This window comes from Drosophila suzukii (assembly GCF_043229965.1).
Source record: "Drosophila suzukii chromosome 2 unlocalized genomic scaffold, CBGP_Dsuzu_IsoJpt1.0 scf_2c, whole genome shotgun sequence".
NCBI lineage: Eukaryota > Metazoa > Arthropoda > Insecta > Diptera > Drosophilidae > Drosophila > Drosophila suzukii.
Window position 1 is genome coordinate 28,912,519 of NW_027255896.1, and position 13,468 is coordinate 28,925,986.

Here is a 13,468-nt window from a genome sequence, read left to right on the forward strand (position 1 = left end):
TTACGTACTTCGTCATAATTGATGACTCCGTATACGTTGGGCTTTGAAGCTTTTTCTATAGATTGCCTTGGCAACTCTATTTCTTTTTCTCCTGCGCAGGATTTCTGTCTACTTTGATATCTTGAAGTGACTTTATTTATATTTCTGGTAATGTCTTTCAGCTCTTCGATGGTTATTCTTCATAACGCATCTGCTACGTAATTGTGTTTACCCTTTAGATACTCTACAGTGAAGTTGTACTCTTCTAATGCAAGCCTTATTCGCGTGAGCTTGGAACACGGATTTATCACGGAAAATAGGTACGTAAGTGGTCTTTGATCTGTTTTGAAAGTAAAGTGTCTAGCATAAATATATGGTCTGAAGTGTGTTATTGCCCAATGAATTGCTGTAAGTTCTTGTTCCGTTGTACTTTTGTTACTTTCACCTTTTGAAAACGATCTTGATGCGTATGCAACTGGGAGTTGGAGTCCATTTTTGTTTTGAGTTTAAACTGCTCCACAAGCTTGCTTACTAGAATCTGTTATTATGTTGTTGGCATGCTGGCAGTCAGCTGTCCATTCAAATTTTACATTTTTGCATAACTTATAACATGTGACGAGAATAGTCGGCAAAGTTTTTAGTACAACGTCTGCAACAAATCTTCTAGCGCTGTCCGCACCGTGTGGGATTAGATAATTTTTAATGACGTCGTATTTTTTGTCGTCGGGCAAGATTCCTTTATCAGTGCATTTATGTCCTAGAAAAGTGACTTCATGCATGAAAAATTAGCATTTTTCAGGATGTTACTTGAGGTTGTATATCCTACATTTCTCAAAAAAAAACATCGGTTAAGTTTTTAAGCATATGTTTTTCGGAACAACCAATGACTATTCGATCATCCATGTAAAGGAATGCTTGAGAAGGATCTAGTCCAGAGAATGCTATAGTCATCATTTGTGAAAATAGTTTGGCACTATTATTAAGCCGAATGGTAATCGCGTGAAGCGATACGAGCCTTTGATTGTTGAGAAGGACGTTACATCTTTAGAGCTTTTATCAAGCTCGATTTGGTCAAAGCCTGACATTAAGTCGAGACATGATAAATATTTTGCTCTACCTAGTTGGTCTAAAATGTCATCAATTCTAGGTAGGGGGAACTTATCAGACATTAGTTATTTATTCATCTAACGATAGTCAATTTCTTTTTATCTGAGCCCGGGATGGACTTTTTCGGAACTAATAAGAGTGGGCTGTTATATGCAAATACAGATGGTTCCACAATTTTATGATTTATTAATTTTTGCACCTGGGCTTGAATTTCGTCTTTTTGATTGTGGGGACTTCTGTAGTTCTTGATATAAACCGGTTCTTCATCCTTCAATCTCAGTTTTGTTTATAGAAATTATTTGTACTCAACGATTCGGTTTCCAATCCGAATACATCGCTATATTGTGTTCATAGGGTTGACAGTTGTGTCCGGAATTGTGGAGGAAAAGTTGAGATAATACAGACTTTTCTCTATTTTTTTTGTTTGATTGAACTAAGTCGTAGTTCGAAAGAGATTCATAGTTTAATTTATTAATGCTGACTACTTTATCTGTATGTGTTGTGTTAAGATGTCTAATGAATGCATTTTCAGGGGATGCTATGGTATTTGCTACGTATATACCATGCTCAATTTCTTGGTTTGGAATCAATACACTGTCTGCTATTGAATCTATTTTAATTTTTCGGACAACTTGGGATCTTGCTGGCAGAATTATGGAGTTATGGCCAGAACTGTATGTTATTGGAACATAAGTTGCGAATTTTAAGTTATTTCGTATAATTATTAGCCAGTCTTCGGATGGCTTGAAGTCTAACTGACAGTTGTGTTTTTTGATAAAGTCGATTCCTAATATTCAGACACAGGAAATGGCGAATTGTAAATGTTGACTGATTCCTTGTAAGTTTATTACGTATTCGGATTGAATGTCAGGAAAAACATCTGAATTTTCTTTGAGTATCGAAATGTCTGCACCAGTGTCTATTAAAAACACAAGTTCTTTTACGGTTGCGACATTTTTGAAAGTTACGAATATATTTTGGCTGAGATTGATTGTGAGAATTTTTGTGGTTCCTATTGTTGGGTATTTAAAGCTTGTTGGGAGTTTCCCGAAACGTTTTGGGCTACCCTAACATTGTTGTTGTTATTATTGTTATAATTATAACCTCTATTTCGGTGATTATGTGGGAATCGTTAAATTCACAATGTTTTATTGGGATAAAGTTTAAACATAGAAGTGCTTAGATTAAATTTTACAGAGTTCTGTTTGTCACATGAATTGTATTCTTGTCTTCACGAACGCTAAACGACGACTCCCCGCTCACTCGTGTAGGTATCGGCGGCATTAAAAGAATCGAGTACTTTATCGAGGATTTTAGATTGCAAACTGATTAAGAGTTGCCATATTACTTAACCCGCTTCGAGTGTGCCGTATAATAAGCCCGCCAGATTCAAATCATACATTCGGCCCTCCTGACTGTTCATTCGCCTCGAATGGACCTGACCAAGGTTTCATATACTCGGAAACCGTAGATGTTTTAAGTGGACCCTCTGAATCACCTATACGTTCTACTTCGTACCGCCCATGATCCTTTACTGCAACAATCTTCTAGGGCCCTAAAAATTTCCCCTTAAGCTTTAATCCGACACCATACTGAGTTCTTTTGATTGCTACCAAATCATTGAGTTGATAGACTCTTTCTTGATTCCGCTTCAAATCAAACGCTTTCTTATTCTCGTCTTGTACCTTTTTGATGTTCTCCCTGGCTGTTTGGCGAAACTTCTCTCTCTTTTCATCTAGATCTTTTATCGCAAACTCCTGCATCAAGTCCTTCAGTTCATGGCAGCCGACTAATCGTATATCAACTCCAGTTAAAAGCTTGAATGGCGTAATCTTGGTGCTTCTCGGCTCAGTGCTGTTGATAATTTGCTGAATTCGTCCCACGTATTTATACCAAGCTAATGGACTTTCATAGCTCAACTTTGCTAGCATTGGTACGACGATCTTGTGAAGTCTTTCGACTTGGCCATTTCCGCGTGGTACACCTGTCGCTATAAGCTATGTTGTGTGACTCGCAGTATTCCTTGAATGCGAGAGATGTGAAAGCAGTGCCTCTGTCGGACACTACGCGGCAAGGATTTCCAAAATGTACGGCTTGCTTATCCAGACAGTTTAGAACTTCGTCTACACCAGTGCTACGAGTTGGGTAGAGCCAGACATATTTTGAGAATCCGTCTACTATGACAAGGATGTGGTTATATCGCTTGGTCGTCATTTCCATGGGCCCGACGTGGTCGATGTGGTATGTAATGAAGGGTAAATCGCCTTTGTCAATTGAAGTTAGAAATCCCTCTTTCTTGCCGGCTTTGGCATTTACGATAATGCATCTGATGCAACTCTCGACGATTCGATCGGTTTTATCTTTGAGCTTGGGAATGAAATATGACCTTTCGATTATATCTTGTGTCGTTCTGGCAGAAAAGTGCCCCTGGCTATGCGCGCTCTGAATTATTTCACTTTCCATAGTCGAAGGTACTACGAGCAGCTCACGAGTCGGATCTTTGAAGAGAACGTCATTCTGTATATAGAAGTCCTGGTATGCATCCTTTTCTACAAGGTTCCGAACTGCTTTTGTCCAATCATCGTTAATCTGGGCTTCTGTTAAGCGATGAGTAATAGAGTCTGACAAAAAGAAACATGAGACGCGGCTCAGGGCATCAGCATGTTTCATTTGGGTCCCTGAGCGATGTTCGATCTTGTAGTTGAAGTCCTGCAAGTATAAAGCCCAACGAGCTACGCGAAGAGGAACTTCCTTTTTGTTCATTGTCATTTTGAACGCGTTACAATCAGTTACGATTGTAAAATTTATGCCTAACACATAGACACGCCACTTGACTAGAGCTCCAATAATAGCCAGTACTTCCAGTTCATACAAATCGTACTTTTCCTCGAACGGTGATGTCTTTCGGCTCATGTATTGGACTGGATGGAAAGCACTGTCTACGGGGTCCTTCTGCAGTAAGATTGCGCCAAAACCGTACTTGGACGCGTCTGTGTGGATTTCCGTTTGTAAGTTAGGATTATATAACTTTAGGACTGGTTCGCTAATAAGAGCAGTCTTCAGCTTTTCAAACGCAAATTGTTGTTTCTCTCCAAATTCATACTTTCAACTTAGCAAGTCCTTCTTCAAAGCCTTGACTGGGTATGATTACATCGTCCATGTACACAACGACTACCTTAGTGGCGATGAGCTCCCATAGAACTGCCATGATAAATCTTGTGAAAACCGCAGGTGAATTTGATATGCCAAATGGTACATAAAGGAATTCAAATTGTCCAGATTGGGTCACAAATGATGTATACTTTCGAGAGCCTGGTTCAATCGGAACGTGGAAGAAGCCGATTGTTAGATCCAAATTAGTGAATATCTTGGACCCTTGCAGCTTGTCTAGCACGGTCTCCATATGAGCCATCGGAAAATTGTCTGGGATAATTTTCTCATTTAGTTTTCGGTAGTCACAGCACAGCCCCTTCTTTCCGTTTTTCTTGGACACCAAAACTACCGGCGATGCGTATTCTGAGGTACTTGGTTGGATGACTTTCTCTGCAAGCCAGTCCTGAACCGTCAACTGTTTTCTGGTCACAGACAGGTAAACGACGTGGATGCTGATAGACAGGTATTTCATCCTTCAAAATGATTTACATTTGTACCGGAGCATTTGCGTTGCGCTCGGGTGCATACTCTTTAATCATACTTTTGGCCGCAGACTGCTGTGACTGATGTAAATGGGATAAATCATCGTGACCCGAAACTGCTGCCTGTTCTGCACACATGCCCTTAAAGTCTTGCAGAAATTCGGACCCGAAATTGATATGTTTATCTTCGTTACTTTTTGATTCATTCCGTCGCATAAACTCAGTGCCTTCTTTTGTAACTTTCATGTCCACAATATCCAGGATAGTTCTGCCCAAAATTGCGTCGAAGCCCATGTCCTCATCTGGAACCACGTGAAACTCCACCTCCATGTGCATTTTGTCTATTTCAACAGGAATGACAATGCTCCCAAAAGTTAGCACTTGACTCTCGCCTATTCCCGTCAAACACTTTTCTTTTCCGGTAAGAGTTTCGTTGCCCAGCTTGAGGAAAATGTTCCTGCGCATTAGGCATAGATCTGCGCCTGTGTCAACGAGTCCTTTGAATTGAGCGTAGGAAGATTTGATAAGTTTTAGTTCAAGGCCGGAAGCCGTAAACTCGCTTTTTGGCTTAGTGGTTGCGTGCTCCACGTGAACGGCATTAGCATTGCTCTCCTGTTTTACCTCAACCTCTACTTTGCACTGTGCAGCACGATGACCTGGCTGTCCGCACCGATAACAATTATTGTTATCCTTCTTCTTGCAATCTTTCTTTAAATGGGACGGATCCCCGCACTTAAAGCATTTACGTACAAACTCGTGTTTTGAGTCGAAGCTTTTGGATCCTTCTGCCTCAGCTACACGCGCTTCATTTTTGTAGGGCATTTTGTATGAGCCGCGAACCTTCTTGTATACTTCAATCTGCTCCTTCAAATATCTTATGGTTTTCGCCTGATACAACATTATTTTGTTTGCCTTAGCATCTGGAACTCCCTTCACAAAATACTCTATCAAACTCTCTTCGTCTAGGTTAACTGGTTTGGCTATTTCCATCAAAGCATACAAATATTCCTGAAGTGTCTCTCCTTTTCTCTGTGCACGTTGATTTAGCTTGCGATGAACCTCAGCAGATTATATTTTAACAGCAAATTCGCCACGTAATGCTGCCTTTAGAGAATCCCAGTTGCGAATGTTAACCTGACTGCGAATGAACGATTTTGCAGCCCCACTGAGAAACTGCTTAGAATAAATGAATAGTTGAAGCTGACTCCACTGCACATTCAAAGCACATTCCTCCAACTCCTGGATCCACTGATCTATATCTGGACTACCTGTACCTGCAAAATTTTAAACACTTCCTTCTACATCTTTAAGTGTAAACAAAGAACGGCTTATAGGCGCTGCCTGCACTGGACTATCGAGAGCGGTAGCTACAGATTCAACTCCATCCGAGTCGTTGTTATCATCATTGTCCTGAATACCAAAGTGAGCCAGGAGTCGATCCTGTAAAACGTGCTTTCTACCGGCTGTGGGTAAATTAAGTTCTAGTAGCTTTGCGCGCAAATCGTCGCATCGCATTAACATTATCTCTTCGAGTTGCATTTTGAGATGAAATTTCCTTAAAATGTATTGATAGTAGCTTAACAGTAACAAAAAGATTATATGATTATAAATATAGATTATGATACATGAATAACTTTTCAATTAATGACAAATTTTGGTTTTATACATACAGTCTACTTTTACTGCTTGTGACCGACTTTCAATTTAATTGGGTCAGCTTTCTGATTACCACCCCTTTCGATGCACTGCTTCTCAAGACTGCTTGCCTGCCAATTGGATTTTCTTCTGGACTATTCAACTTGAAAAGTTCTTGCCGTTGCTTGTCCGCTGACGTCGTTGCCTTCCACCAAGATCTGCTACTCCAAACTCAGTGCTGCTCTTCTTGGAAATCTTGCCCTCCAGATTCCGTCAACCCGCATTTGCTCCAATGCCCGCTTCACGCTCCTGGCTTGCTCCGCTCGCCTCTGTCTATCGCTGCTCCCAACGCCTTCCACAGATCAGCCTCTGCAAGTTACCAGTTCACCGTGACTGGCCGGATCTCAGACCGACGCTCTGGGGATCTATGATGCACTACCTCCTGGACTGTAGTCGCTATTGGCTCCAAGCGTTTCCCTTGCGCGTTTTCACACACGCATCTGCCGAATTCTGGTTTTTGTCGTCGTCTTTTAAACACACTGCCAAATTACCTGCGCAGTTGTCTCAAATTGTCATTTCACCAGACTTGAAATTTGGCAATCATTGTAGTTGTGTTTGTTAAAACGCACTTCTGCACTCTAATGTTTGGGTCAATCCCGGATGAGCCCCCAAATTGTGGGAATCGTTAGATTCACAATGTTTTATTGGGATAAAGTTTAAACATAGAAGTGCTTAGATTAAATTTTACAGAGTTCTGTTTGTCACATGAATTGTATTCTTTTCTTCACGAACGCTAAACGACGACTCCCCGCTCACTCGTGTAGGTATCGGCGGCATTAAAAGAATCGAGTACTTTATCGAGGATCTTAGATTGCAAACTGATTAAGAGTTGCCATATAACTTAACCCGCTTCGAGTGTGCCGTGTAATAAGCCCGCCAGATTCAAATCCTACAGTTATTTCCTCTATAACTTCCTGTATTTTGGCCTCGTCCTCTATTATTGTTATAGTAACGACGGTTACTATTATTGTTGTTATAGGAGCGGAAATCACCTCTTCCGCAGTACTTTCCATGATTGCTTCTATTGTAAAGCAGGACGGTGTTTGATTGGCCTGTTGCATCTGTACAACTCTTTACGAATTTGGACATGACATCATCCAATGTGTTGAATGTGCCTCTATGATAAGTTTAATCTTATCGATTGTACAGTTCTTAGTCATCGAGTACTGAGTGGCTAATTCTGAGGACAGTCCGTCATTTATGTAGGCTCGTTCTAGTGCCTTTGCCAATTTCTCTACTTCTTGAACGTATTGATTGGCTGTTTTATGTCACTGTTGGAGACTTAATAGTTTTGCCGAAACGACATCTACTGATTCTCCTTTAACTTAATTTTTTAGTTTCTCTATTATTTCTGAGATTGAATTCTCATGGTCTATTAAGCTTCTTCCATGGCCTTTTAGCTTAGTCTGGATCAGATTAACTGCTAGAGCTTCATGCGATTCCTTCAGGGAGCTTACCAAATTTAAGGAATCTAATAAATTTTCTGCCTTACCATCAAACTCTGGTATGAGTGATCAGGCTAATTTTAGGAATTCAATTGGAGTAATAGCCATTTCTTCTTGTTCCGGTACTATGACTGGTTTATCCTCAACAGTACTACAATTAGATTCAGATTCTAACCAATTTTCTTTTTCTTATATTTTTCTCGTCTATACTTTCTTGTTCTTCTGAATCGGTTTTTTCAGTAGTATCGGTATCGGACTCTAGTTGTTGATTAGTTTCAGCCGTCAGTGGGGTATTGACGACAGTGGGAATAGATATATCCAAATCGCATTTATCTTTGATAGAAATAAGATTGGATCCTATCCGTAGAAATAATTTTAAGGCCAATGACCAGTGTGACTGGTTTAGTTTTTCTCTGTTATTATATATTAGCGTTCGTGCTTCATTAAAACATCCACTAGTATTTTAGCGTGTTTCTTGTATATTATATTTTGATTTAGGCATTTAAAGGATTTGTCAAACGTATTTATACCCGTTACTCGTAGAGTAAAAGGGTATACTAGATTCGTCGAAAAGTATGTAACAGGCAGAAGGAAGCGTTTCGACACTAGTCGAGTCGATCTAGCCATGTCCGTCTGTCGGTCTGTCTGTCCGGATGAACGCTGAGATCTCGGAAACTATAATAGCTAGGCTACTGAGATTTGGCGTGCAGATTTCTGAGATTCTTACGCAGCGCAGGTTTGTTTCAGTAGACTGCCACGCCCACTCTAACGCCCACAAACCGCCCTAAAATGTAACTCCTACAGTTTTGATGCTAGATAGAAAATTTTAACTGAAATGTATTAGTCTTGTCACGACCTATCGATTGACCAAAAAAAAATTTTGCTACGCCCACTCTAACGCCCACAAACCTCCAAAGAAAAAAGCTATGACGTCAGAGCCAGACAATGCGAAATGTTTTTACTCGTGTATGTGTGTGTATGTAAATAGTTTCCGGCCGAACTTAGCGGCAAAGAAAAAAGCCCTGCCGGCGCTCAGAGAGAGCAAAGTGCGCGGCTAACTTATTCTATTGAATAATGAACCCTTTATCCATTTGTCCCATTGACGGGCAAAAACCTTTAAAGATCTGTACATCTTTATTTATCTGTTTCAAAGAATATGTATTAGCTTAATAAATACCTATAGATTGTCCCAAAAAAACTTTTCCGTTTTCAGTCCAATGCTCTCAAACCAAAGTAGTTAGGACAAGCCTTGACACTAGAGCCAGAAAACGACATACATACATACATATGTATTTATGCATGTGTGTGGACGTAAAAAATTGCAATCTAATATCCGCGGCAAATAGAATTCTTTCAAACAAAGCTATTCAACCAAATATTTTGAAATACAGAATGTGCCTTAAAATTGTGTATGTTTAGCAAGCATACATAAATATAAATGTTTTTTGTCTATTTTATGTGTTGCTTTCTCATTCTTGGCGCTGGCTGAAACAAAAGCAGAGCCGAGAAATGAGAGCATGGGAGAGAGAACAAAGTGCGCGGCTAACTTATTTTAAAGTTTGTTATCTGAGTAACGGGTATCTGATAGTCGAGGTACTCGACTATAGTACCTTGTTTTGTTTTGACTGCGTGTGGAATCGGAAGTGTCCGCGGATTTCAGAAAAATGGAGAAAGAGCAATATCGGTCTGTGATTCGATTCTTGTTTTCGGAAGGGAAATAGCGCAGCGAAATCAAAGAGCGCTTGGATGCTGTGTACGGTGACTCTTCTTCTTCGATGGCGACCGTCAAAAATTGTTTTAACGAGTTTCAAGGTGGTCGCACGTCGGTTTTCGATGAGTTACTCCCAGGTGCCCCGAAAACGGCTACCACGGAGGATAACGTGACAAAACCGATTGAAGATACGCGAGATAGCTGAGACAGTAGGCATGTCAAAAAACGGGTCATATCCTGCACGAAATTTTGGGCATGAGAAAGCTGTCGGCGCGATGGGTGCCGCGTTTGCTCACTCCGGACAACGCAACCGAGGGACCACTTCAGAGCAGTGTTTGACGCTGTTTAAGCGCAATCCGAAAGAGTTTCTGCGTCGTTTCGTGACCGTCGACGAAACATGGATCCACTGGTACACACCAGAGACCAAGGAACAGTCGAAACAGTGGACTTCACCCGGCGAACCTGCTCAGAAGAAGGCGAAGACTGTCCCATCGGCCGGAAAGGTGATGGCCACCGTTTTTTGGGATTCACAAGGTGTGATCTACATTGACTACCTGGAGAAAGGCAAAACGGTCACAGGGCTGTACTATGCCGAATTATTGGGCCGATTCGCCGCCGAATTGCAGAAAATAGGGTCCCATTTGGCGAAGAAAAAAGTGCTCTTCCATCATGACAACGCATCGGCTCACACTTCCGCCCTCTCCAAGGCCAAATTGGTCGAATTGGGCAACGAGCTGCTACCCCATCCACCATATTCTCCAGATTTGGCCCCAAACTTGAAAAAGTCACTCGCTGGACAGAAATTTGCGTCGAATGAGGATGTTGTTGCCGCCACAGAGGCCTATTTTGCAGACCTCGAGAAAACGTATTTTTCAGACGGGTTAAGGAAGCTAGAGCATCGCTGGGTCAAGTGTATCGAGCTAAAAGAAGATTATGTTGAAAAATAAATCGCCACTTTTCCAAAATTGTTGTATATCTTTTGGAGGCTAAGTACTTATCGGACCACTCTCGTAAATCCCGCAATATATCCATATCCCACAATCGGCTATCCTGAATCTTCATTCGCATTTTGTATGAGCCGCGAACCTTCTTGTATACTTCAATCTGCTCCTTCAAATCCCTTATGGTTTTCGCCTGATACAACATTATTTTGTTTGCCTTAGCATCTGGAACTCCCTTCACAAAATACTCTATCAAACTCTCTTCGTCTAGGTTAACTGGTTTGGCTATTTTCATCAAAGCATACAAATATTCCTGAAGTGTCTCTCCTTTTCTCTGTGCACGTTGATTTAGCTTGCGATGAACCTCAGCAGATTATATTTTAACAGCAAATTCGCCACGTAATGCTGCCTTTAGAGAATCCCAGTTGCGAATGTTAACCTGACTGCGAATGAACGATTTTGCAGCCCCACTGAGAAACTGCTTAGAATAAATGAATAGTTGAAGCTGACTCCACTGCACATTCAAAGCACATTCCTCCAACTCCTGGATCCACTGATCTATATCTGGACTACCTGTACCTGCAAAATTTTAAACACTTCCTTCTACATCTTTAAGTGTAAACAAAGAACGGCTTATAGGCGCTGCCTGCACTGGACTATCGAGAGCGGTAGCTACAGATTCAACTCCATCCGAGTCGTTGTTATCATCATTGTCCTGAATACCAAAGTGAGCCAGGAGTCGATCCTGTAAAACGTGCTTTCTACCGGCTGTGGGTAAATTAAGTTCTAGTAGCTTTGCGCGCAAATCGTCGCATCGCATTAACATTATCTCTTCGAGTTGCATTTTGAGATGAAATTTCCTTAAAATGTATTGATAGTAGCTTAACAGTAACAAAAAGATTATATGATTATAAATATAGATTATGATACATGAATAACTTTTCAATTAATGACAAATTTTGGTTTTATACATACAGTCTACTTTTACTGCTTGTGACCGACTTTCAATTTAATTGGGTCAGCTTTCTGATTACCACCCCTTTCGATGCACTGCTTCTCAAGACTGCTTGCCTGCCAATTGGATTTTCTTCTGGACTATTCAACTTGAAAAGTTCTTGCCGTTGCTTGTCCGCTGACGTCGTTGCCTTCCACCAAGATCTGCTACTCCAAACTCAGTGCTGCTCTTCTTGGAAATCTTGCCCTCCAGATTCCGTCAACCCGCATTTGCTCCAATGCCCGCTTCACGCTCCTGGCTTGCTCCGCTCGCCTCTGTCTATCGCTGCTCCCAACGCCTTCCACAGATCAGCCTCTGCAAGTTACCAGTTCACCGTGACTGGCCGGATCTCAGACCGACGCTCTGGGGATCTATGATGCACTACCTCCTGGACTGTAGTCGCTATTGGCTCCAAGCGTTTCCCTTGCGCGTTTTCACACACGCATCTGCCGAATTCTGGTTTTTGTCGTCGTCTTTTAAACACACTGCCAAATTACCTGCGCAGTTGTCTCAAATTGTCATTTCACCAGACTTGAAATTTGGCAATCATTGTAGTTGTGTTTGTTAAAACGCACTTCTGCACTCTAATGTTTGGGTCAATCCCGGATGAGCCCCCAAATTGTGGGAATCGTTAGATTCACAATGTTTTATTGGGATAAAGTTTAAACATAGAAGTGCTTAGATTAAATTTTACAGAGTTCTGTTTGTCACATGAATTGTATTCTTTTCTTCACGAACGCTAAACGACGACTCCCCGCTCACTCGTGTAGGTATCGGCGGCATTAAAAGAATCGAGTACTTTATCGAGGATCTTAGATTGCAAACTGATTAAGAGTTGCCATATAACTTAACCCGCTTCGAGTGTGCCGTGTAATAAGCCCGCCAGATTCAAATCCTACAGTTATTTCCTCTATAACTTCCTGTATTTTGGCCTCGTCCTCTATTATTGTTATAGTAACGACGGTTACTATTATTGTTGTTATAGGAGCGGAAATCACCTCTTCCGCAGTACTTTCCATGATTGCTTCTATTGTAAAGCAGGACGGTGTTTGATTGGCCTGTTGCATCTGTACAACTCTTTACGAATTTGGACATGACATCATCCAATGTGTTGAATGTGCCTCTATGATAAGTTTAATCTTATCGATTGTACAGTTCTTAGTCATCGAGTACTGAGTGGCTAATTCTGAGGACAGTCCGTCATTTATGTAGGCTCGTTCTAGTGCCTTTGCCAATTTCTCTACTTCTTGAACGTATTGATTGGCTGTTTTATGTCACTGTTGGAGACTTAATAGTTTTGCCGAAACGACATCTACTGATTCTCCTTTAACTTAATTTTTTAGTTTCTCTATTATTTCTGAGATTGAATTCTCATGGTCTATTAAGCTTCTTCCATGGCCTTTTAGCTTAGTCTGGATCAGATTAACTGCTAGAGCTTCATGCGATTCCTTCAGGGAGCTTACCAAATTTAAGGAATCTAATAAATTTTCTGCCTTACCATCAAACTCTGGTATGAGTGATCAGGCTAATTTTAGGAATTCAATTGGAGTAATAGCCATTTCTTCTTGTTCCGGTACTATGACTGGTTTATCCTCAACAGTACTACAATTAGATTCAGATTCTAACCAATTTTCTTTTTCTTATATTTTTCTCGTCTATACTTTCTTGTTCTTCTGAATCGGTTTTTTCAGTAGTATCGGTATCGGACTCTAGTTGTTGATTAGTTTCAGCCGTCAGTGGGGTATTGACGACAGTGGGAATAGATATATCCAAATCGCATTTATCTTTGATAGAAATAAGATTGGATCCTATCCGTAGAAATAATTTTAAGGCCAATGACCAGTGTGACTGGTTTAGTTTTTCTCTGTTATTATATATTAGCGTTCGTGCTTCATTAAAACATCCACTAGTATTTTAGCGTGTTTCTTGTATATTATATTTTGATTTAGGCATTTAAAGGA